Source organism: Triticum aestivum, chromosome 2A (assembly GCF_018294505.1).
Source record: "Triticum aestivum cultivar Chinese Spring chromosome 2A, IWGSC CS RefSeq v2.1, whole genome shotgun sequence".
Taxonomy (NCBI): Eukaryota; Viridiplantae; Streptophyta; class Magnoliopsida; order Poales; family Poaceae; genus Triticum; species Triticum aestivum.
The window spans coordinates 401,700,747-401,726,498 of NC_057797.1; the positions used below are offsets into that span (position 1 = coordinate 401,700,747).

Below are 25,752 nucleotides of genomic sequence, written 5' to 3' on the forward strand. Positions count from 1 at the left end.
TAAGCAGCTTCACCAAGGTCTTTCTTTGAAAAACTTTTATTCAAGTATCCTTTCATGCTTTGCAGAATAATTCTACATTATTTCCGATCAACAATATGTCATTCACATATACTTATCAGAAATGTTGTAGTGCTCCCACTCACTTTCTTGTAAATACAGGCTTCACTGTAAGTCTGTACAATAACTATATGCTTTGATCAACTTATCAAAGCGTATATTCCAACTCCGAGATTTTTGCACCAGTCCATAAATGGATCGCTGGAGCTTGCACACTTTGTTAGCTCCCTTTGGATCGACAAAACCTTCTGGTTGCATCATATACAACTCTTCTTCCAGAAATCCATTTAGGAATGCAGTTTTGACATCCATTTGCCAAATTTCATAATCATAAAATGCGGCAATTGCTAACATGATTCGGACGGACTTTAAGCATCGCTACGGGTGAGAAGGTCTCATCGTAGTCAATTCCTTGAACTTGCCGAAAACCTTTTGCGACAAATCGAGCTTTGTAGACAGTAACATTACCATCAGCGTCAGTCTTCTTCTTAAAGATCCATTTATTCTCAATCGCTTGCCGATCATCGGGCAAGTCAACCAAAGTCCATACTTTGTTCTCATACATGGATCCCATCTCAGATTTCATGGCTTCTAGCCACTTTGCGGAATCTGGGCTCACCATTGCTTCTTCATAGTTCGTAGGTTCATCATGATCTAGTAGCATGACCTCCAGAACAGGATTACCGTACCACTCTGGTGCGGATCTTACTCTGGTTGATCTACGCGGTTCAGTAGTATCTTGATCTGAAGTTTCATGATCATTATCATTGGCTTCCTCACTAACTGGTGTAGGTGTCACTGAAACAGTTTTCTGTGATGAACTACTTTCCAGTAAGGGAGCAGGTACAGTTACCTCGTCAAGTTCTACTTTCCTCCCACTCACTTCTTTCGAGAGAAACTCCTTTTTCTGGAAAGGATCCATTTTAGCAACGAATGTCTTGCCTTCGGATCTGTGATAGAAGGTGTACCCAACAATTTCCTTTGGGTATTCTATGAAGACACACTTCTCCGATTTGGGTTCGAGCTTATCAGGATGAAACTTTTTCACATAAGCATCGCAGCCCCAAACTTTAATAAACAACAGCTTAGGTTTACTGCTAAACCATAGTTCATACAGTGTCGTCTCAACGGATTTAGATGGTGCCCTATTTTAAAACGTGAATGCAGCTGTCTCTAATGCATAACCCCAAAACGATAGTGGTAAAGAGATATCATAGATCGCACCATATCAAATAAAGTGCGGTTACGACGTTCGGACACACCATAACGATGTGGTGTTCCAGGTGGCGTGAGCTGTGAAACTATTCCACATTGTTTTAATTGAAGACCAAACTCGTAACTTAAATATTTGTCTCCGCGATCAGATCGCAGAAACTTTATTTTCTTGTTACGATGATTTTTCCACTTCACTCTGAAATTCTTTGAACCTTTCAACTATTTCAGACTTATGTTTCATCAAGTAGATATACCCATATCTGCTCAAATCATCTTGTGAAGGTCAGAAAACAACGATGCTTGCCACGAGCAACAGCACTCATTGGATCGCATACATCGGTATGTATTATTTCCAACAAGTCAGTAACTCGTTCCATTGTTCCGAAGAACGGAGTTTTAGTCATCTTGCCCAAAAGGCACGGTTCGCAAGCATCAAATGATTCATAACCAAGTGATTCCGAAAATCCATCTTTATGGAGTTTCTTCATGCGCTTTACACCGATATGACCCAAACGGCAGTGCCACAAATAAGTTGCACTATCATTATTAACTTTGCATCTTTTGGCATCAATATTATGAATATGTGTATCACTATGATCGAGATCCAATGAACCATTTTCATTGGGTGTGTAACCATATAAGGTTTTATTCATGTAAACAGAACAACAGTTTATTCTCTTACTTAAATGAATAACCGTATTGCAATAAACACGATCAAATCATATTCATGCTCAACGCAAACACCAAATAACATTTATTTAGGTTCAACACTAATCCCGAAAGAATAGGGAGTGTGCGATGATGATCATATCAATCTTGAAACTACTTTCAACACACATCATCACTTCACCCTTAACTAGTTTCTGTTTATTCTGCAACTCCCGTTTCGAGTTACTACTCTTAGCAACTGAACCAGTACCAAATACCGAGGGGTTGCTATAAACACTAGTAAAGCACACATCAAACACCTGTATATCAAATATACCCTTTTTCGCTTTGCCATCCTTCTTATCCACCAAATATTTAGGGTAGTTCCGCTTCCAGTGACCATTTCCTTTGCAGTGTAAGTACTCAGTTTCAGGCTTTGGTTCAGCTTTGGGCTTCTTCGTGGGAGTGACAACTTGCTTGTCAATCTACTTGAAGTTCCCCTTTCTTTCCCTTTGCCCTTTTCTTGAAACTAGTGATCTTGTCAACCATCAACACTTGATGCTCTTTCTTGATTTCTACCTTCGTTGATTTCAACATCACGAAGAGCTCGGGAATCATCCCTTGCATACTATAGTTCATCACGAAGTTCTACTAACTTGGTGATGGTGACTAGAGAATTCTGTCAATCACTATCTTATCTGGAAGATTAACTCCCACTTGATTCAAGCGATTGAAGTACCCAGACAATCTGAGCACATGCTCACTAGTTGAGCGATTCTCCTCCATCTTTTAGCTATAGAACTTGTTGGAGACTTCATATCTCTCAACTCGGGTATTTGCTTGAAATATTAACTTCAATTCCTGGAACATCTCATATGGTCCATGACGTTCAAAACGTCTTTGAAGTCCCGATTCTAAGCCGTTAAGCATGGTGCACTAAACTATCAAGTAGTCATCATATTAAGCTAGCCAGACGTTCATAACTTCTGCATCTGCTCCTGCAATAGGTCTGTCACCTAGCGGTGCATTAAGGACATAATTCTTCTGTGCAGCAATGAGGATAAACCTCAGATCACGGATCGAATCCGCATCATTGCTACTAACATTTTTCAACACAATTTTCTCTAGGAACATATCAAAATAAACACAGGGAAGCAACAACGCGAGCTATTGATCTACAACATGATTTGCAAAATACTACCAGGACTAAGTTCATGATAAATTTAAGTTCAATTTAATCATATTACTTAAGAACTCCCACTTAGATAGACATCCCTCTAATCCTCTAAGTGATCACGTGATCCAAATCAACTAAACCATGTCCGATCATCACGTGAGATGGAGTAGTTTCATCGGTGAACATCATTATGTTGATCATATCTACTATATGATTCACGCTCGACCTTTCGGTCTCCGTGTTCCGAGGCCATATCTGCATATGCTAGGCTCGTCAAGTTTAACCTGAGTATTCTGCGTGCGCAACTGTTTTGCACCCGTTGTATTTGAACGTAGAGCCTATCACACCCGATCATCACGTGGTGTCTCAGCACGAAGAACTTTCGCAACGGTGCATACTCAGGGAGAACACTTCTTGATAATTTAGTGAGAGATCATCTTATAATGCTACCGTCAATCAAAGCAAGATAAGATGCATATAAGATAAACATCACATGCAATCATTATAAGTGATATGATATGGCCATCATCATCTTGTGCCTGTGATCTCCATCTCCGAAGCACCGTCATGATCACCATCGTCACCGGCGCGACACCTTGATCTCCATCGTAGCATCGTTGTCGTCTCGCCAATCTTATGCTTTCACGACTATCACTACCGTTTAGTAATAAAGTAAAGCATTACATCGCGATTGCATTGCATACAATAAAGCGACAACCATATGGCTCCAGCCAGTTGCCGATAACTTGGTTACAAAACATGATCATCTCATACAATAAAATTCAGCATCATGCCTTGACCATATCACATCACAACATGCCCTGCAAAAACAAGTTAGACGTCCTCTACTTTGTTGTTGCATGTTTTACGTGGCTGCTACGGGCTTAAGTAAGAACCAATCTCACCTACGCATCAAAACCACAACGATAGTTTGTCAAATAGACTCCGTTTTAACCTTCTCAAGGACCGGGCGTAGCCATACTTGGTTCAACTAAAGTTGGAGAGGCAGTCGCCCGCAAGCCATCTCTGTGCAAAGCACGTCGAGGGAACCGGTCTCGCGTAAGCGTACGCGTAAGGTTGGTCCGGGTCGTCTCGTCCAACAATACCGCCGAACCAAAATATGACATGCTGGTAGGCAGTATGACTTGTATCGTCCACAACTTACTTGTGTTCTACTCGTGCATATAACATCAACATCATTAACCTAGGCTCGGATGCCACTGTTGGGTTTCGTAGTAATTTCAAAAAAATTCCTACGCGCACACAGGATCATGTGATGCATAGCAACAAGAGGAGAGTGTTGTCTACGTACCCTACGCAGACCGACTGCGGAAGCGATGACACGACGTAGAGGAAGTAGTCGTACGTCTTCACGATCCAACCGATCAAGCACCGAAACTACGGCACCTCCGAGTTCGAGCACACGTTCAGCCCGATGACGATCCCCGGACTCCGATCCAGCAAAGTGTCGGGGAAGAGTTCCGTCAGCACGACGGCGTGGTGACGATCTTGATGAACTACAGCAGCAGGGCTTCGCCTAAACTCCGCTACAGTATTATCGAGGAATATGGTGGCAGGGGGCACCGCACACGGCTAAGGAATCGATCACGTGGATCAACTTGTGTCAACTTGTGTGTTTAGAGGTGCCCCTGCCTCAGTATATAAAGGAGGAGAGGAGGGGAGGCTGGCCGGCCAAAGAGGGAGGCGCAGGAGAGTCCTACTCCCTCTGGGAGTAGGATTCCTCCCCCCAATCCTAGTCCAACTAGGATTCCTCGGAGGGGAAGGAAGAGAGGGGGGCCGGCCACCTTCTCCTAGTCCTAATAGGACTAGGGGAGGGGGAAGAGGCGCAGCCACCTTGGGCTGCCCCTTTCTCCTTTCCACTAAGGCCCATGAAGGCCCATATGGCTCCCGGGGGGTTCCAGTAACCTCCCGGTAACCCGGTAAAATCCCGATTTCACCCGGAACACTTCCGATGTCCAAACATAGGCTTCCAATATATCAATCTTTACGTCTGGACCATTTCGAGACTCCTCGTCATGTCCGTGATCACATCCGGGACTCCGAACAACCTTCGGTACATCAAAATGCATAAACTCATAATATAACTGTCATCGTAACCTTAAGCGTTCGGACCCTACAGGTTCGAGAACAATGTAGACATGACCGAGACACGTCTCTGGCCAATAACCAATAGCGGGACCTGGATGCCCATATTGGCTCCTACATATTCTACGAAGATCTTTATCGGTCAGACCGCATAACAACATACGTTGTTCCCTTTGTCATCGGTATGTTACTTGCCCGAGATTCGATCGTCGGTATCCAATACCTAGTTCAATCTCGTTACTGGCAAGTCTCTTTACTCGTTCCGTAATACATCATCTCACAACTAACATATTAGTTGTAATGCTTGCAAGGCTTATGTGATGTGTATTACCGAGAGGGCCCAGAGATACCTCTCCGACAATCGGAGTGACAAATCCTAATCTCGAAATACGCCAACCCAACATCTACCTTTGGAGACACCTGTAATGCTCCTTTATAATCACCCAGTTACGTTGTGACGTTTGGTAGCACCCAAAGTGTTCCTCCGGCAAACGGGAGTTGCATAATCTCATAGTCATAGGAACATGTATAAGTCATGAAGAAAGCAATAGCAACATACTAAACGATCAGGTGCTAAGCTAATGGAATGGGTCATGTCAATCAGATCATTCAACTAATGACATGACCTCGTTAATCAAATAACAACTCATTGTTCATGGTCAGGAAACATAACCATCTTTGATTAACGAGCTAGTCAAATAGAGGCATACTAGTGACACTCTATTTGTCTATGTATTCACACATGTATTATGTTTCCGGTTAATACAATTCTAGCATGAATAATAAACATTTATCATGATATAAGGAAATAAATAATAACTTTATTATTGCCTCTAGGGCATATTTCCTTCAGTACCTGTGGGTCCGGCCGCCGGCCTGTCCATTGAAGTGGCCGAACTGACGAGGCAAATTGGTTCCGTTGATGCCGATATCACTCTGATGAATGAGCGGCTGGATAAATCGCAAGGTATGCGTCCTGTCTTTCCTGCATAGGAAAATATTTGAGGTGGCATATAGTAATGTAATATGTTCGGACTGCAGATGGTGCTGCTGCCATCGAGGCCCTGAGGGCGGAACTTGCTCTAGCCAAGGAACAGGCTCGGGTGAGCCATGCGGCTGCCCTAAAGGCGGCCAAGGAGTTGAGAGCCGAACAGGCTGCTCATCGCCGAAGCGAGGAAAAGGTAGCCGAAATGGCTATCAAGTTAAAAAAATGTCGCTGACCGGTATGAGCTCCTGAGAAAGGAGCATGAGGATAAATCGGCAGACCTGAGCAAGGCACTTAATGCCACCAAGGAAATACGAACTAAGCTCAGACGTGCGCGGGAGGAGCATCAACAGGCCGGTAAGATCGCGGCTGGAGGCTCCTATTTGCTGCGGACGGAGTTCTTCGATCCGAAGTGTGCTCCCCTGGATGGACGCTGGAGCTCGCCAAATGCATACGCAGACCTGGCGAAGAGTACGGCTGATGATGTGGAGTTCTTCAAAGATCAGGGTGAGAAGGAGGTGGAGAAGCTTTTCTGGTCGCAGTTAAATGCTCCTACTCGCCCGCTACCGTTAAGTGATAGGATGGCCGCTGTAGCGGAGCTTCACAGGATGTCCGGTCCTGCAATGCGGTCTGTAATAGACCATCTTTGGCCGAAGGGGCCTAAGCCGGATAGTTACTTTGGCTTGGTGCAACAGTTCCTTGGGGTCGTGCCTCGGATCGATGCCATGAGGAGATCAACATGCATAGAGGGTGCGCAGATGGCCCTTGCTCGCGTTAAAGCGTATTGGACGAATATGGATGCCACTATGGTAGCGTCTCAGGATCCGGTGGGGGGCCAGTATCCGGCCGGGCACTACTTGGCGCAGGTCACGGAGGGTGCCCGCCTGATAGAGGCGCAGTGCCCGAAGAATCTCCTCTTCGAGTGATGATTCAAATCATTGTAAAAACATTTTGATTAGAAGGTTATATTTATAATTTTTGTCTGAAAATATGATTGTGTCCCCTGTGCGGCCGTTTATATATATGTATATATGTGTGGGTAATCCGAAAGATAGCAGTCATTGGCTTCAGCCCCCACGCATACAATGTGGGGGTGTTCGTGAAAAAATGTGCATGATCACTCTTTATCCAACGTCTTGGTCCGCCAAGGAGGTGATCGCACGTCGAACTAGGCAACCGGACTATATAGCTGTAACACTTTCGCTTAGCCGCGGGATATGGGGCTACTATGTAGCCCCTGGTACCTTCACGTGCATCCGAATACGAGCGCGTGTGTACCTGGCCGGGAAATGGCCCTTCGTTAATGCAGAGGAATCCTAGAGATTCTAGTGAGTTGTCGAGTGGTTGACCAGTCTCTCGCTGTATCATGACGGTCAGTTTTCGGCTTTCTCTATTGAGGTGCTCATCCGGAATAACCAGGGCACAATCGCAGTAGTTCTCCTTTGGCCACCTTAGCCGATTATGACGGAACGTAAGGCGGCAAACCCAGGAGCCGGGCAAACCCAACATTTGACCAAAGACATGATTCGGAGCTGATGCATATAAGTCCAAACTCGTGACGCCGAACACTCCCGAAGGTATTCGGACTTTATAACCGATGATGAGCTCAAGAATGCCCATTCATTATAAACCCTGTATTTCCAGGTACGTGTGCTAATCTGTCATGGCGAAATGCCAAAAACGGCAGTATCCTCTGTGGGTATGGAACCCATGGGATGATGAAACAACAAGAGGCAATAGAAAAGGTTTACACAGGGGCTTAATCTAAAAAGAAACATGTTGAACGGGGCCCTGCTGCACGTCTGCGCCTTTGTCTCCGTTGTGCCGCATCCTGGAAGGGTATCGCGCGAATGTTGTCTGGAGAGAAGGGAATCTCATAGTAGAGTGCAACGTAAGTATGCGATGGATAGTAGAAAATATAAGACGCTGCCCTGCCAATAAGGTTGAGCCGAGTGTGGAGCTTTATTATTAGCCCCTGGTGTCCACTATAGGATTACATATACAGTGCCCTGGTTTAATATGGGCTGACGGACTCGTCTAACCATGTCTGTGGTCTTAACGACCCGGTATATTTTTGTTAGAGGCCGCTTATAGTCCGGCCGTTAAGGCCGTCGCGTATTCCTCTGCTCTCAAAAAGCGCTCTGTTATTCCGCTAACGGTGATGACGCCGCGAGGACCGGGCATCTTAAGTGTAACGTAGCCATAGTGAGGCAATGCATTGAAGCGGGCGAAGGCCGTTCTTCCAAGCAATGCTTGATAGCTGCTTTGGAAGGGTGCGATGATGAAGACTAGTTCTTCACTTCTGGAGTTGCCTATAGAGCCGAATGTTACCTCCAGTATGACGAAGCCCCTGCTGCAGGCTTCAATGCCTGGTATCACCCCTTCAAAGGTGGTGTTGATCTTGCTGATTCTGGATGAGTCTATCCCCATCCTGCGGACAGTGTCATCATATATTAAATTGAGACTGCTGCCGCCGTCCATGAGGACATGAGTGAGATGGTATCCGTCGATTATTGGGTCAAGTACCAACGCGTTTGATCCTTCGCGCGGAATACTAGTTCGGTCATCCAGGCGGTCGAAAGTAATCAAACAAGACATCCAGTAGTTAGGTGTGGGTACGATGGGATCTATATCGCGCGCGTCTTTATGGGCGCGTTCGTGCCTCCCCAAGGATGTGCGAGTCGTGTGGATCATGTTCACTGTTTTGACCTCTAGCGGGAATTTTTTCTGCCCCCCAGTGTTCGACTGGCGAAGTTCATCCTCGTCTTCACTTGGTGTTTCCCTTTCCTTGTGTTCGGCGTTTAGTTTGCCGGCCTGCTTGAAGACCCAACACTCTCTGTGTGTGTGGTTCGCAGGTTTGTCGAAGGTGCCATGAATTTGGCATAGTCTGTCCAGAACTCTGTTCAGACCGGACGATCCTTCTTTACTGCCTTTAGATTGCTTATTTTGCTGGTTAGGTCGAGAGCCCCTGAATCCGGCATTAACGTTGTGTTGTCCGGGCTATCTTCCTTGTTTTGGAGTTTGTTTTTATTACGCTGTGGGTTCCCGTTGTCATCCCTTATTTCGGATGTGCTGGGGTCGCTGGTGCTTTTACGGGCTAGCCAGCTATCTTCTCCCGTGCAAAAGCGGGTCATAAGTCTTGTTAGGGCTGCCATTGTCCTTGGCTTTTCTTGGCCGAGGTGTCTGGCGAGCCACTCGTCACGGATGCTGTGTTTGAATGCCGCTAAGGCTTCGGCGTCCGGACAGTCAACGATTTGATTCTTCTTAGTGAGGAATCTGTTCCAAAGCTTGCGGGCGGACTCTCCGGGTTGTCGGATTATGTGACTTAAATCGTCGGCATTTGGAGGCCGGACATAAGTCCCTTGAAAACTGGCCCTGAAAGGGTCCTCTAGTTCCTCCCAGCTCCCGATTGAATTTTCGGGGAGGCTTTTCAACCAGTGCCGAGCCGGTCCCTTCAGTTTGAGGGGAAGGTATTTGATGGCATGGAGGTCATCTCCACGAGCCATGTGTATGTGGAGGATAAAGTCCTCGATCCAGACCCCTGGGTCTGTCGTTCCGTTGTACACCTCTATGTTTACAGGTTTAAAGCCCTGTGGAAATTCATGGTCCAGTACTTCATCAGTAAAGCACAGGGGGTGAGCAGCCCCTTTGTATCTGGACGCGCTATGGCATGCCGTCGGCTGTTCTTGTGTTTGGTGTTTATTCCGAACTGGTGTTTGGTTGTCATAATTGTTTTGACGACCATAATCCCTCGCCGGGATGTGTCCTTTAGATCCGTAGATGGACCTAGCTGCGCCAGCTTTCTTCTCCAGGTGCTCACGTAGATCGTGGGTGTCTTCGGTAGCTGATTTATTGCAGTTATGAAGTGGTACTCCTGGTCTCCTGGTCGTGTTATTCTTCGGTGGAACGGCCTCGTCGTCGAATTCTGGCAGTAGCTTGCGTTTTGGGTAGCTCTTTGTATGGCGATCATTGCCATATCTTTCTTCAGTGTCTAACACTTTGTTCCATCTGCGATTGAGCGTTTCCTGTGCGGCTTTAAGCCGTTGCTTCTGCTTCTTCAGACTTCTCGCTGTGGCCATAAGCATTCTGTGGAGGTTCTCTCATTCCACGCGTTCTTCCGAAACGATAAATGCGTCGTTGTTCGGACTATATTCTTGTCCTGGGCTGGTTTGATGAACTCGTCCTTCTGGATCATTTTCTTCGGGTGTACGCTCCGGACTATGTTCGGCCTGACCTGGTTCGTCCTGCTCCATCGCAGGTTCTGTTTGGTCGTTATTGCCTTCAGGGTTGACCGGAGTATCCATTCTTCTGGCGCTCTTGCTGATGTTGTTACTGTTGCCGGATTTGGAACGGCGTCTGCGCCATCGCTTTGGTTTTTGCCCAGGGGTGTTATCTTCCGGATTGTCCCCGTCGCCTTCCTTGGGCGTATCCACCATGTATATGTCGTGTGCCGAGGCGGGAATCCGGTACCCCATAGATTCTGAGTCTTCTCCTGCATCGTCGTCCATACCGTCGATGCCTTCGGAGTCGAAGTCCAGCACGTAGGTTAAATCATCAACCGTGGCTATCAAGTGGGTGGTGGGTGGGTAACGAATTTCTTCGTCGCCTGCTTCCCACTCGAGCCTTACATAGTTCGGCCCGAAGTTCTCTGTCAGAGAGAGAGGGTTCTAAATGAGTTTAGTATGTCGCCAAAGGGCGAATGCTGAAAGATGTCCGCCGCGGTGAACTCCATCACCGGAGCCCAACCAGAATCGGCGGGCTCGGGGACGCGCGGACTGGAACCTACATCCAGATATGAATCCGGGGGTCCGGAGTCACAGGTTCCCACGGAGGTGAGACCTGTGTTCGGCTCTATCGCCAACGAGGGTATGGCCTGCGGGACAGGGACCAGCCCTCCGTCCTTAGGCAATGCAACCGGCCCCGGATTTAGACCCGAGGCTTCTGCCGGGGTAATATCCCGAGCATCGTCTGACGGTAGGTCCAAGCCATGCTCGTCATAACTATCCGGCGATCCTGACACGATCTGCTCCAGATGACCGAGCGGATCGGCCCGTAGTGTGAAGTCGCCGAACACGAAGATTTTTCCGGGGAGGAAAGTCTCACCCTGGACAGCGTTGCTGATGATGATTGAAGGAGCCATCAAACCTTGTGGCGACGTCACAGAGGAACTCTCGAACCGGGGGATCTCGAGTAGGGGGTCCCGATCTATGCGTCAAGGCTGATGGTAACAAGAAGTAAGGGACACAGATGTTTACCCAGGTTCGGGCCCTCTCGATGGAGGTAAAACCCTACTTCCTGCTTGATTAATATTGATGATATGGGTAGTACAAGAGTAGATCTACCACGAGATCGTAGAGGCTAAACCCTAGGAGCTAGCCTATGATGGTATGATTGTAATTGTGATCGGCCTTCTAAGGACCAACCTCTCCGGTTTATATAGACACAGGAGAGGGCTAGGTTTTACATGGAGTCGGTTACAAGGAAGGAAATATAATATCCGGATCGCCAAGCTTGCCTTCCATGCCAAGGAAAGTCCCATCCACACACGGGTCGAAGTCTTGAGTCTTGTATCTTCACGCTTCAATAGTCCGGACGTTGTACATAGTCCGGCTGTCCGGATACCCCCTAATCAAGGACTCCCTCACCCGTCCGTTCAGAAAGGAAAAAAATGTCTCAGCACTTGGCCCCCGCCTCACGTAGCAACCCACACAACGCCTCCCGGAAAAAAGAGTTAATACCACTATTGGTACATAAACTTGTAGGGGTGGGAACAATTTCATACAAAAACTAAAAAACCCCACAAAACTAGTCCTCCAACTTGTTTGCTATAACAAAATCATACAAAACAGCTGTGGACGCGACATTTGGCATGCCACGCTGGATTTTGGCACATGCCTTAATTTTACAAAAAGCCCCCTCGCACTCTCTGTATTTGTGTTGCATCCATTCCCTGACTACATCGCCCTCTCTGCATCGATTTCCCATTCGTAAATCCCTAGCTCCTCCCCCTTGCCGTCGCCCTCTCCGCCGCCAGCCGTCTCCGCCACCCTCTCGCCCGCCCTCTCCACCGGTAGCCGTCTCCGCCGCCCTGTCGAGATGAAGGGGTGCACATCATTGAGCGGGAAGAGCGGGTAGGACGCCGTGGAGCAGGGACGTCGTCATCCTCAAGCCACCCTCTCCCGCTCAATGGATGTGACCTCGCCGGTGCCTACATGACGAAGGACGGCGAAAATCACCGGAGAGGTGCGCTACATAGAGGTCAATTTCTGCAAGGTGCGTGTCCCCCTTCCCCTCGCCGATTTGCTTCGGATGCCCATGAACTTGAGCTTTCCTGATGAGTGCAAGCTTCCTGATGCTAACATTTGATTTGATGCCCATGGTAGGGGACTGAAAACCTACCCGAATTTGGCTGGGGTAAACCTCTATCCTCTCCTGATGCTGCTTTCAATGGCACTGACAAAAGTGACCATTGTTGCCACTTACTGAACCCTGCGAGAAGAGTTTGCTCTGATGGATATGACTATGGTCGTAGATTTCTTGTTTGTCCTCGCGAGATTAGTCAAGTGCCCAACTTTTGTTTAAAAAGGTGTGTTGTTTATCTTTAGTTGTTATAGGTTGAACTGACCAAATTGTTGTACTGAACAAATTGGTATTATGTATTTTGCAGGGTTATGATACATGTGCTTATCTGAAGTGGGTGGACAAAGAATGGCAGGGGAGGCCTAGGCAGGTGATTGGCAAACTTGCTGAATAGAATGTGGCTCTTCAGAAATTTGTGTTTGACAAGGATGTTGAAATTATGAGGCTGAAGGAAGAGAGGAAGGCCATGATCATGAAGCACAAGAAGGAGATCAGAACTAGGGATAGGAGGGAAATTTGGTTAGCCTGTTTGGTCTGCTGCTCTGCACTGTTGTATGGTGTTGTAGCACTAGTGATAAGAGGTTTTGTGTAGTAAGTTAGGTAATTTAGTATTTGGCATGATGTGAGAGGTGAAACTATTTGTTATCAGTTGCTACTTGTACTGATTATATGAAATTAGTGGCTACCTATTATCTATGTTCAGTGTTGTAAACATTCCAAACTGGAATCAGTGGCTTGAAATGAAATCAGTGGCTTGTACTCATTTCTGTTTACTCTACTGTAAGCAAAATTCTCTTATTTGACATGAAATCAATGGCTTGTTTACTTAACTGAAATCAATGATTTTCTTATTTGACATGAAAATACACTCATTTGTGTTAATTTAACTGTAAGCAAAATTCAGATCAAGCAAAATTCAGTTAACTTAACAGTGCAAATTTCAGTTAAGTTAACCATTTGGAAGGGGCCCAGGGATCTTCAGGTAGTACATCTTGGCATATTTGGCAGAAAGTGAGCACCTGGTACATTCTAGTTTAGGATGTGTGCACATGGGCACAACATGAGCAGAGAACCTACAGTTCAACAGCAGATCAACATGGGCAGAGAACATGCAGTTCAACAGCACTTCAACAACAGATTGGCATAGATAACAGCAGTTCAACATGACTGCTCAAAATAGATAACTTATATGCCAACATATAGATCAGTATACCTAACTACTCTTCTGCATCTTCACAGCTTCTTCAGTTGTTGAGCCGTTGCAGGCGGATGGAGCAGCGCACCTTCTTCAGCTCTTTCTTCAGCGGCGCCTTCTTCTTGTTTTGCTCTGGCTCCTTCACCTTTTCTTCTTGTTCAACCTTCACCTCTTCTGGCAGGAGCTTGACGTCCGGTAGGAGCTCGACATTGATGGGCATGTTTCTGCCACCCTCAACGGCGACCGGCGCAACAAGCACAACCTCGTCCGCATCCGTGTCGTCATCAGTGATGACAATAGTCTCTGTCAGGTCGTCGTCAGAGGCGTAGTCCGCAGGGTCGACTGGAGCAGGCAGCACGAGCACGACGCCGACGATGTTCGCAGGGTCGTCGTTGAGGGGGATCGGGGCTAGAGAGGTGGTGGAGCGGTACATCCACCACCTAGCTCGCTGGTACGGATCCATGCTGAGCGTGCCCTCACGCATTGCCCAGACGAGGAAGGATGGCGGCGGCACTGTGAGGCCTGTGGGGAAGGCACGGGCCTTCTCGCCGTCCGTCAGCTGCTTGGCCAACCCGCACGCATGCATGAGCATCATCTTCGGGGTCGGGAACCAGGTGCAGACCTCTCGAATCTGTGCGCGGAAGGACTGGTCGTTGCCGGCCAGATCCTCCAGTGCAAGCTTCCAGCCCTCGACGTTCGCCATGGCGGCGGTGGTGAGTTGGGAGTGGAGGTGACGCTGTCGGTGTGTGGGGAGTGGTGAGTGGGGAGTGCTGGGCGGCGCGGTGGGTGGGTGTGGATTTATTGATGCGGCGAGTGGGAACGCGAACCGTCCAGAGTGGGAGTTGGCGACTGGAAGAGTAGAAGTAACTTTCTGCATCTACAACTAACAAGCTCCTACTCTTACCATACTGGCATTGCACCCTACTTCTCTACCCACAGGTCCTGGGTTCAAGACCCAGGCCAAACATTTTTTTTGTTTATTTCGTTTTAATTGTGGGAGTTCACCAAATTCAGTTCAGTAAATGCACAAAATTCAGTACATTCAGCAAATGCACATTCAGTACATTCACACATTTTTCATGTAATGCACAAACAACTCAAATGTGCTGGTATTCAAAACTCAAATGTTTTTAATTCTTGAGTACATTGCCATGAAGTGCTGGAAGTTCACTACATGTCTAACTGTCATTGCAACAAAAAATTGGTATTACATGAAAAATGTCTTCCACTCACAAATGCTAGCATCAAATTCAGACATGAACTTCTACAGTTTAGCATGAAATTCACTGATGAACTAAACAGACATCTAACTGTCACCCCCAGGTGCATTCTGAGAAACTGGAATTTCTTCAGTTAAATTGAGATTAGGTATTGGCTCCCTTGCTCCATCTTCACCAAACATGAGCCTGTATGCTAGATAAGAGCTAGCTTCCCTCCCGTCTCTTCTCCCAGCCACTCCTCTGCCTCTTGCTCTACTCCCAGAAGATCCTCCTCTCTCTGTAGTGCCAGATCTCACTGTCTTTCCTTTCTTCCTTCCTCTTCCTCCAGTTGCACTTGACCCTGGCTCATCGGGATGTGGTACTGCTGCAGCTTTCTTCCTTCCTCTTCCTCTTCCCCTCACACTTGTTGTGGCTGTGGTTGTGGTTCTTCTGGGAGGGATAGAATCCCTAGCTTGCACCACAAAAGCAGACTCTTTAGGAAGTGGCCTAGGAGGATTCCAAGTGCTCACATATGCCCTCTCCTATGCAGGATCACAAAATGTCAGGAAGATATAAATGAGAAAATGAAATGCAGGTACAAATTCAGAGAAAAACACTTAACTGGAAATGAAAGACAATAATATTAAACGTGCACCTCCTGGCCTATGGTGTAGACCATACTGCTTCTGTCATTCATAGGATCAAGCCTAGGATCAAGTCTTGTTGGCATAATATCCTATAGTCAGAAAACAATTCATGTTAGTAACATAACTGAACTTAAATGCAGTTAACTGAAATCACTGTTCAAAGTCCTAATTCAGAGAAAAACAGTTAACTGAAATCACTGATTTAACCTGCTGAATTGAAGGATCTCCAACTTCATCATCATCTTCTAATTGAGCTTCCTGTTGCCTCATAAACTTGGCATGTCCTCTCTTGTTGTGGTCAGCACTGCCACACACTGAGCAATGCATGGCCACTCCTTTTTTGTTGATGTAAACAGTTCCATCATTCTTCTTCTTCTCTTCTGGTGTCTTTCTCCTGTTCTTTGCTGGCCTGCCCATTTTCTTTGTGAAGACTGGAGGGTGGATGGGAATGCCATTCATCTTTTCCCAGCTTTTCCTGTCCCTCATAGGCATGATGTTGTGCCCATATTCCTTTAGATAGTTTTCTATGCTATAGCACTTGTGAACCAATGTTTCAGGGTCAATCCTATCAGCTCTACAACAGGCAATCACATGATTGCAAGGGATGTCTTCCAATTGAATTTTTTTGCAATCACAAGTTCTTGCTGGAATATCCACAACATACTTGTTGTTGCGTGATTCAACACCATAAATGCCAAGTCCTGAATGTGTTGGAAAGCAGTTACCTGAGTACTCTGCATTCTTGTCCAGTTTCTTCCTAATCTTGGGGCAGATAAGTCCAGTCCACTTTTCTGAAGCTTCTTTGTACTTTTTGTCATGCCTCACAATAATTTTATGTGTTATGCATTCTAGCATTGATATAACACACAGTTCTCTTGCATCCAAGATGTAGCTGCAAGAGAGACATAGTAAAATTTTGTCAGAACTCAGTGACACTGCAAGATTACCTGAACTGAAGTTTTATGTGTTAAACATAACTGAACTTGTTTGCTAGAAAAGTGAACTAACTGAAGTTTACCTGTTGTACACCTCTGACATGTTGTTCAGCAAGATGTCACACTTGGGGAAATCTCTGAAGTATGCTTTCACCCACTGGTTGGGGGGCTTGCCATCCAACCAATTATATGCCTCCAAGTTCTGTGCCCTCAGCTTCTCTCTGTTCAAGGTCCACTTGTCCACATTAGTTGACCTAGCAATGGCCCACAACATATTCTTCAGTGTTTCTCCTTTGAACTTCTGGTGGAAGTTTTGATAAAGATGTCTAACACAAAATCTGTGTTCTGCATCTGGCCATATCTTCTCAACAGCATTGATCAAACCCTGCAAAATTAGTTCATAAACATGTGAGACAACAGCACCATATGGAAATATGCAACAGCAACATGTTTGGACAAATGGAACACACCTTTTGCTTGTCACTCATTATAGTGAAAGGGGAGGTGTTAATGATGTTTAAATCATTCTTCAAAGTGGTGAGAAACCATTCCCAAGAGTAAGTTGACTCCACCTCCACCATCCCCATTGCAATTGGAAATATGCAATCATTGGGATCATTCCCAACAGCTGTAAGAAACACACCCTTGTATTTGCTCTTCAGGTGACACCCATCAACAAATAGAATTGGCATGCACCCCCTCAGGAAACCTCTCTTGCAGGCATCATAGGACCAATATAGTGAAGATAGGTGATCTTTTGGAAGCAGGTCACCTATTTCCTTCACTTTGGTTGTGCAAACAATGAATTTGCTCCCTGGATTACTTCTCCTCAGTTCTTGTCCATAGTACCACAACTGGTTGTATTGTGCTTTCTCATCACCATGTATGATCTTAAGTGCAGCACTCCTGGCCCTGCCAAGCTTCATTCTCACTGGATTAAGCTTGAACTTCTGCTGAACTTTTCTTCCAAATGTACCCAAGTCCATGCTCTTGTTGTCTCTGAATTCATCCATAAATATCTCAGTCAGGTACTTTACTGTCAAGCACTTGGAATCCCATGTTTTCTGACAGGTGTGCTCTCCATTGTACTCTCTGATGACAATGCTTCCTATTCTATTTTCTCTAGATGCTTTCAACCTCCAAGGGAAATCAGGTTGACACACACCAATGAATCTCTCTGCCTCATTTCTAGCTTTGATGATTTTCACTTTGTTTTTGACTGTGTATGTAGTGACTGCTTCCCTTAGCTCTTTCATTTCTCCAAATACTTGCCCAACCCTGAAGATTGGGTTGCTCATGTCCATTTCTGCGTTGAATGTTCTGAATGTACATTTCAACTTCTCCAACTCATCTTTTGACAGGTTGAGCTCATCATCATCCAGTGGATCTTCCTTCTCAAATATCTCTTCCTCTTCTTCATTGTTGTCATTCAATGTTTTGTCCACATTCTAAGCAAAGAAATCATCATCTCCATCTTCACAATCATAGTCACTCTCATAAAAGTCTGAGTCAGTTACATTCAACTCTTCTTCTCCATCATTGTTTTCAACTGCATTATCTGCATTCTCTGCATCTGCATCATGATCTACCTCTGCATCCTCTCCTTCCATTGCATTCTCTGCATCATGATCTGCCTCTGCATCCTCTCCTTCCTCTGCATTCTCTGCATCATGATCTGTATCCTCTCCTTCTTCATCCTCATTTCCATCTGCAGTTGGGCATCCTTTTAGTATGATATCAGGATATAATGTCTGAATCTTGTTCTCCTCGTCAACTAACAAATCCAATGTCTTGGCTTCTCTACTCGACCTCACCATAGCAGCTATAACATCTGGATTGTCCACACATAGCAGGCCATCACCATAGTCTTTATCTGGCAAAATCCAGTACACCTTGATTTGAGGGTCTGTAGGGTCATAGTCCATCCTTGACAAGCAATACTTGATCATCCCTAGTGACCATGTGTCTGAATGACAGTAGTCAAAAGCTTCATGACTGCGCCCAATGTAAGAGAACTTCAATTCTCCACCTATGCATTCCCCCAAGAAAATTCCATTGTGCTCAAACTCCACTGAGAAAACTGGCTAGCTTCTCCATTTGTCACTGCAATAATTGACACATGAAATTTTCAGTTCACAACACATTCAACTCTAACTGAATCATAGTTTCAACTGAACAAGTATAGTGCTCAAACTCTAACTGAATCTGTACATGATTTTCAAACAGAAATATGTACTGAATATCAACTAAAAGACCACCCTTTCATCACAAAACAATAGTAAAAATGCTGACTTTCAGCTCAAAAAAGCTTGTACTTTTGCCAAACAGAGAAAGTGAGCATTTTTTCACTGAAATATCGACTGAAAGACCACCCTTTCATCACATTTTACAGTGCATTTACAGTTTAGTGCAACAATAGCATATAATCTCTGAATATGTGAACAATAAAATCACATCAACACATGACCTCTTTCCTCTCTGACCTAAAGGACCCCCCTTTCCCTGTATGCTACCCAAAACCCTAGGTCAAATCACCTCACATTGCCCTTGATTGACCCCCCAAATTCCCCAAATCAGCATCAAGAAACCCTAGACAAGCTCATGGAAACTACTTCCCCTACGAACCCTAGGGACGCACACAACCAACCCTAGTGAGCAGATCGACCCAAAATTCACACTACATCGACATGATCGGCCTAAAAAACCTAAACACTCTGCCGGCAGGAACAGGGGAAGCAGAGGAGGAGGCAGAGGAGGCAGAGGAGTGCTTACCGTATTCAGGAGGCCACTCGCCGGGTTCCCTACGCCGCGGCTCCATGGCGCCTTGTGTCCCCGCCGATGAGGCTGACGACGGCGTCACCTCACAGGAGCAGGAGCAGATGAGGAGGACAGGACATGCGAAAGAAGGAAAGGTTTTCGAAGGGGTTTGCATCGGGGCCGACGACCAGGGGGTTTTCTGTCGGTGGTATGGACTAGTCTGCGAAATTGCTAAAGCGTGAGGTTTTTTTTGTAAAAACACGCTTCAGGCCCGACAGATCCTACCTGGTGCGCCACGTGTGCAGTTTGGGGTGGTTTTGTATGAATTTGTTACAACAGTCAAGTTGGAGGACTAGTTTTGTGGGGTTTTTTAGTTTTTGTATGAATCTGTTCCCACCCCTACAAGTTTATGTACCAATTGTGGTATTAACTCTAGAAAAAATTATATGAGACCAGATTTCATGGGCTAGCAGGTGAGACCCACCCCAATGGATGACACATGGCATTCACAAATCATAAAGCATCTAATCTCTCCCCCCCTAATTTTAAGTGGAGGTGGGGTAGATGTCTCACGTAGCAACCCACACACCACCTCCCGCCTCCCGTATCACTTCCAGGAAAAGGACGTGAGTTCCCTTCTTCCCATGCCTCCATCCTCCACTCCTCCCAGATCTCGATCCAGATGAAAGCTCCACTCGCGCCCGTCTCCTCTGATGGCCATGACCATGCACCAAGAACTACAAAAAAAGAGTGAACTCTCAACAATTTCGTGTTTGCAAACTCAGTAGTAAAAGGGGCAATAAAAATCCCCCCCTCAGCAAGAAAAAATGTTCTACTTATTCAGGAAAAACAATAATCCAGCAACAAGGAGTTGCCTAAAATAACCAAAATCGTAGTAAAATGGTTGTGATACATTTTTTGCTAGATTTGTATGATACTCTTGTGTGGATTTTTTGTTAGAAAAGTTGTGTCATGTTGTAGGCAATTTTCATAATGCTTGCAGGCAACTTCTATATTTGAAAAGAAAAATCAACAGTAGGATAGTGTTTTGGGCAGTTTTTTGCTCGGCAAGTTGTGCTTGTGGTGTAGGCAAATTTTGGGACTTAAACTTATTTATGCAGCTAGCTTATTAGTTTGTTGCCAAAAAAGGGAAATCGAAAGCAAGTCTTCCATAAAAGTTTTGGGCAACTCCCTTTTTTGCTAAACAAAAAAGCTAACAACCACCTATTGGAGATGCATACAAACATGTTGAAAAGCTTATGGGGTTGTGCTTAGTTTACTTGGAAGTCGCCGGTGAAACTTTTTGCTTGCGAAAATGGGGAACCAGAAAGCAAGTTCTGATGTGATGTAGGCAATTAGCATATAAGTTTCAGGCAACTCCCTTTATTTGCTGGAACAAAATAAGCTAACAGCCAGCTACTGAAGAGACAAAAAAACTAGTTGGATAGCTATTAGGGCTGTGAAATTTATCTGGAAGTGGCTAGCAAAGCTTCTTATTTGCAGAGAGGAAAATTAAAAAGCATGTGCTGCCGGAATGTAGGCAAAATGCATATAAGTCTGAGGCAACTCCTCTTTTTTTTGCCAAAACAAAAAAGTTGGACAGCTTTGTGCCAAGCTTACTTGGAAGTGGATACTGAAGCTTATTGCTTGGGCATGTGCATAAAACCTCAAAATGATGATGCTTTGACATAGTATTAGAATTTAGTGAGGACCTGCAAAACAAAACAAACAATTTGTTTAGGCAAGAATATCTACGAAACCACATTTACAGAACTTAGGTGATTTAGGCAATTACTATTTACATGTAGACAACTTATCCTAGTGAAAATAACAACTTTGAGCAAATAAAATCAATTTTTGCTACGAAATATCTCTAGGCAATTCACGCCAGCTTCTATAGCAACTAACTACCATATCATGCGTTGGGCAAGTTTTGGGCGAACTAAAACCAACGCTTCTTGGGATCAAATCTTTGGGCAACTCACGCCAGCATCTCTAGCAACTAACTATTATGTGTTGGGCAAGTTTTGGATACTTTCAGCTGAAATCATAGACGATTCCAATCCCCACATCTCGAGAGCGGATCTTTGGGCAACTCATGCCAGCATCTCTAACAACTAACTATTATGTGTTGGCAAGTTTTGGAGACTTTCAGCTCAATTCATAGATGATTCCAGCCCTTACATCCCGAGAACGGATTTTGGACAACTCAGCATCTCTAGCAACTAACTATTATGTGTTGGGCAAGTTTTGGACACGTTCGGCTCAAATCATAGACGACTACAACCCTGCATCTCGAGAGCAGATCTTTGGGCAACTCACGCCAGGATCTCTAGCAACTAGCTATCATGCATTAGGCAAGTTTTGGATAATCTCGGCTCAAATCATTGACAATTCCATCCGCACATCTCAAGAGCGGATCTTTGGGCAATTCACGTCAGCATCTCTAGCAACTCGTTATCATGCGTTGGGAAAGTTTTGGACACCTACGGCTCAGATCATTGACGATTCCAGCACCCACATCTCGGAGCGGATCTTTGGGAAACTTATGCCAGCATATCTAGCAACTAGCTATCATGTGTTGGGCAAGTTTTAGACACTTTCGGCTCAAAGAATAGTCGATTCCAGCACCCGCATCTCGGGAGCGGATCTTTGGGCAACTTACGCCAGCATCACTAGACACTACCTATCATGCATTCGGCAAGTTTTGGACACTTTCAGCTCAAATCATTGACGATTCCAGCACCCGCATCTCGGGAGCGAATCGGATCTTTGGGAAACTTACGCCAGCATATCTAGCAACTAGCTATCATGTGTTGGGCAAATTTGAGACACTTTCGGCTCAAATAACAGCCGATTCCAGCACCTGCATCTCGGGAGCAAATCTTTGGGCAACTTACGCTAGCATCACTAGACACTACCTATCATGCATTGGGCAAGTTTTGGACACTTTCAGCACAAATCATTGACGATTCCAGCACCCGCATCTCGGGAACGAATCTTTGGGTAACTTACATCAGCACATCTAGCAACTAGCTATCATGCATTGGGTAAGTTTTGGACACTTTCAGCTCAAATAATAAACAATTCCAGCACCCGCATCATGGGAGCGGATCTTTGGGAAACTTACACCGGCATCTCTAGACACTAGCTATCATGGTTGAGAAAGTTTTGGACACTTTTGGCTCAAATCATCGACGATTCCAGCCCCCGCATCTCAAGAGTGAATCTTTGGGTGACTTTCAACATCTCTAGTAACTAACTATCATGTGTTGGGAAACTTTTGAACACTTTCGTCTAAAATCATAGATGATTCTAGCCCCCACATCACCAAGTCGCAAACTACCCCCGCGCTCAAAATCATCGATTGGCCCAAAAACATGGATGGGACACCCACCCCACCCCTCTTCAACCTCCCTATTCCGTCTCTATCACATAGAGTCGTAGATGTGAGTAGAAAAACGCATGCTTAGGGGATCGTTTTCGAGATACTTACCGGTGATACGGCCCAGTTCCTCGATCACTCGTGACAATGCTTTCCTAGATCTAGATCCACCCCGCTAGGTGGTCGTGGCGCACGGATGGCGCCGCCCCCTTGGTTTTCCTCTTGCTTTGCTTGCTGGTCGTCAATACTCCCATACCTCTCTCCTACCCTCCGTTGTCTAGTTGCCGCCAATCATATGCCAAAAAGAGATATTGTAAGCAATTTTCTGACATTATTAGGCAAGTTAGTGTAGAAATCATTGACTAGAAGAAAGCATTTTTTTGGCTGGAACTCAATGCGCAAAAAGGTTATAATTAAATTGACTAGAAGAAAGCCTGTTTTTTGGCTGCTGATTTTATCGATCTAAAGGACAGTCCGCAGCTTCTTACTTTTGCTTGCTTAGTGTTGCACTAATGGAAAACAGAAATGTCGACAAGGGAATTGGAAACAGTTCCAATTGAGGATGGAGAACTGGTGAATTGATCAAACAGATGGAGCTGTCAGTGCACACGTCAAAGCAATATCACGTTACTAATTGCATCTTGTGTGTGGCATCAGCGACCACTGAAAACGTACGTGTGGACATCTTATTTATCAAATCAAGACACACATATAGGATAGCTAGTGTATATACACTTAACTCAATTTCACAACTTAATTGCTTGATCTGCTGCTCCATCATGCATTAGCTGTAACTCATTGATCAAATGTCGTTGATTAATTGCTTCACTGTCAGGCTCATCAATCTAGATCGGATATGCATTTGCTAGTATTTAGTTCCATCCCTAACTAACTGATTAACAACACTAGCTAGCTATCTTGATGAGGCTGGGTCATTACCAAGTTCTGAACTGTTGTTTCCTCTGAACGTGCATGGCATGCATCATCCTCCTGCTATTGTTACAGCCACCATCTTCAGCGACATTATTTTTCACTTACAGCTTCAACACCACAACTGCAAAAATAACCAACCAAGCACGTGTCATTAACCATGCCAATCCATGGATTACTGTCTCCAATTAAGCACCCAGTTAACATATCATAGGCGGATTGTAGCTAGTCGGTGGTGAATACACAAGGTGAGTGCTCGATCTTTAGCTCCTCTAAAAGATGTTATGCCTATTCTGAAATTTCTAGAACATCTTGTCGTTCATTTGGGAACCGTCACAAATGAGGAAGAGGATTATCTGAGTTTTCTCAAAAGCTTAGGGAAGAACGGTTGCTAGTAACCCAAAAGGAAATGAGGCACACATTCTACCCACCACTTTGGACCGTGTTGTCGCTGCCATGGCTAAACAAACGCTCACCTCCACGCACATAGGCCAATCAATTTTATTCTCTGTACACAAGCATTTCTTGTTCCACCTGCCATCAACAATTTTCTCGACCTGACATGAGCTCTCTACAACCACGAGATGCGGAACAACAACACCATAAGCGACCACAAGACTCACCAGTAGACGGGCTCGTCGGCGTTAGGCTGCCAGTTGGGACTCGCCGGACCAATGATTGGGTTGAAAAAAGTCTGCACAAAGGGGAGTCGCGGGGCGGACGAGCTTAGGCAGGAAGAGGAGCCACGGAGCCAATTGAGTGCAGGCGCACGACGGCTTGTGCCCGCGGTGCATGGTGGCCACCGGGTACATCGGGGATGGCGCAGACGACCCCAAATCCAGATCCGCGTCACAATGAGGCCCGTCTCACGCCGGGTTCACCACCGGGGAGGAGGACAGCCTCCGGGAGCGATGAGCTCCGTCCCTCGTTGGGGAAGCAGGAAGCGGTGGCGACCCTTAAGCATACCGACGGCTAGGGGCGGGGGCTACTTCGTGGCGGTGCTTGGGGGCGGGAAGGTGGCCTAATGGAGGCGTTGACCCATCCGGTAGTGGTGGCGTGCGGCCGCGGCAGTGGGAGGTGGTGGTGGCGTCTGGTCGCGACAGCGAGAAGAGGTATTGGCCGCGAAGGTGCGCATGTGGAGGTGGTGGCGATGGGAGCGGGCCGAGGCGGCGGCGGGGAGCGGGGCCATGACGGAGAAAAGGAAAGGGATGGGAGATAGTGGGCCCGGCGGGCAGTACAGGGGTGCGGAGTGTTCGAGTCGTGGGTTCCGACAGGAATTCACCTGTGTGTCGTGATCTCGCGCACGAGGAGATGCGACGGCCAGCGAAGGTGTGTGCCCAAAACGTCTAAAAAGTGCAACTGCACTTTTTAGCATACACCCACCCCACGTCCCAACCTTATCCTCCACGGCTCCAACAGCCCCGCCGCTTGGATCGGGTCGCCACCGGGCGTTCCTACCGGAAGCCTCCAGCCGGACCACCGCCATAGCCGTCGTCCGCCCGGACCAACGCCATCGTCGGCCTCCGCCCGGACAATCTCTGTGGCGGCCGTCCGCCTAGACCACCACCGCTGCCGCCCTCCGCCCGGACCATCTCCCTCGCCGCCGTCCGCCCGGATTACCACCGTCACCGCCCTTCGCCCGGACCATCTCCGGCGTCGTCGTCCGCCCGGACCACCGCCGCCGCCCTCCGCCCAGACCACCACAGCCACCTCCGCCTCCCTCCTCGGCCACCTCCGCCCCCGCCTGCCCCATCCACCTTCTCCATCGCTGCCCTTCGCCCCGACCACCTGCCCTCCGTCGCGACCTTCCTTATGCTCCGCGTGACCTTCTCTCCCCTACAGCGCGGCCTGCCCTCCCTCCGGCACGCCCTCCTCCAGTGCGCCTGCTCTCTGCGCTCTGCTCCGGCGTGACCTTCTCTCCCCTACGGCGCGGCCTGCCCTTCCTCCGGCACGCCCTCCTCCAGCGCGCCTGCTCTCTGCGCTCTGCTCCGGCGCGCTCTTCGCCACTGCACTGGTGTTGGCTTCTCGCGGATCAATTCGAGCGCGTGGGGAAGTTCAGCCGCTGCAGCCGCAGCCCCATGCCTCCCAGTACGCAGCCGGCATGGCCCTCTAGTGTGTTTTGCTTCCATTCTACTACCTCGCGTGCGCTGGCCCTC

At 46.7% G+C, this 25,752-nt stretch overlaps 1 long non-coding RNA gene across 1 annotated transcript; it reads right to left on the reverse strand.

The window, feature by feature from the left end:
* Positions 1–22,794: 22,794 nt before the first annotated feature.
* LOC123185312 (uncharacterized) lies at positions 22,795–25,348 on the reverse strand. Its single transcript, XR_006493324.1, has 4 exons — positions 24,220–25,348; positions 24,028–24,130; positions 23,606–23,720; positions 22,795–22,943 (listed from the first exon to the last, which is right to left on the reverse strand). It is a non-coding gene; the product is annotated as an uncharacterized lncRNA (long non-coding RNA).
* Between the last annotated feature and the right edge of the window lie 404 nt (positions 25,349–25,752).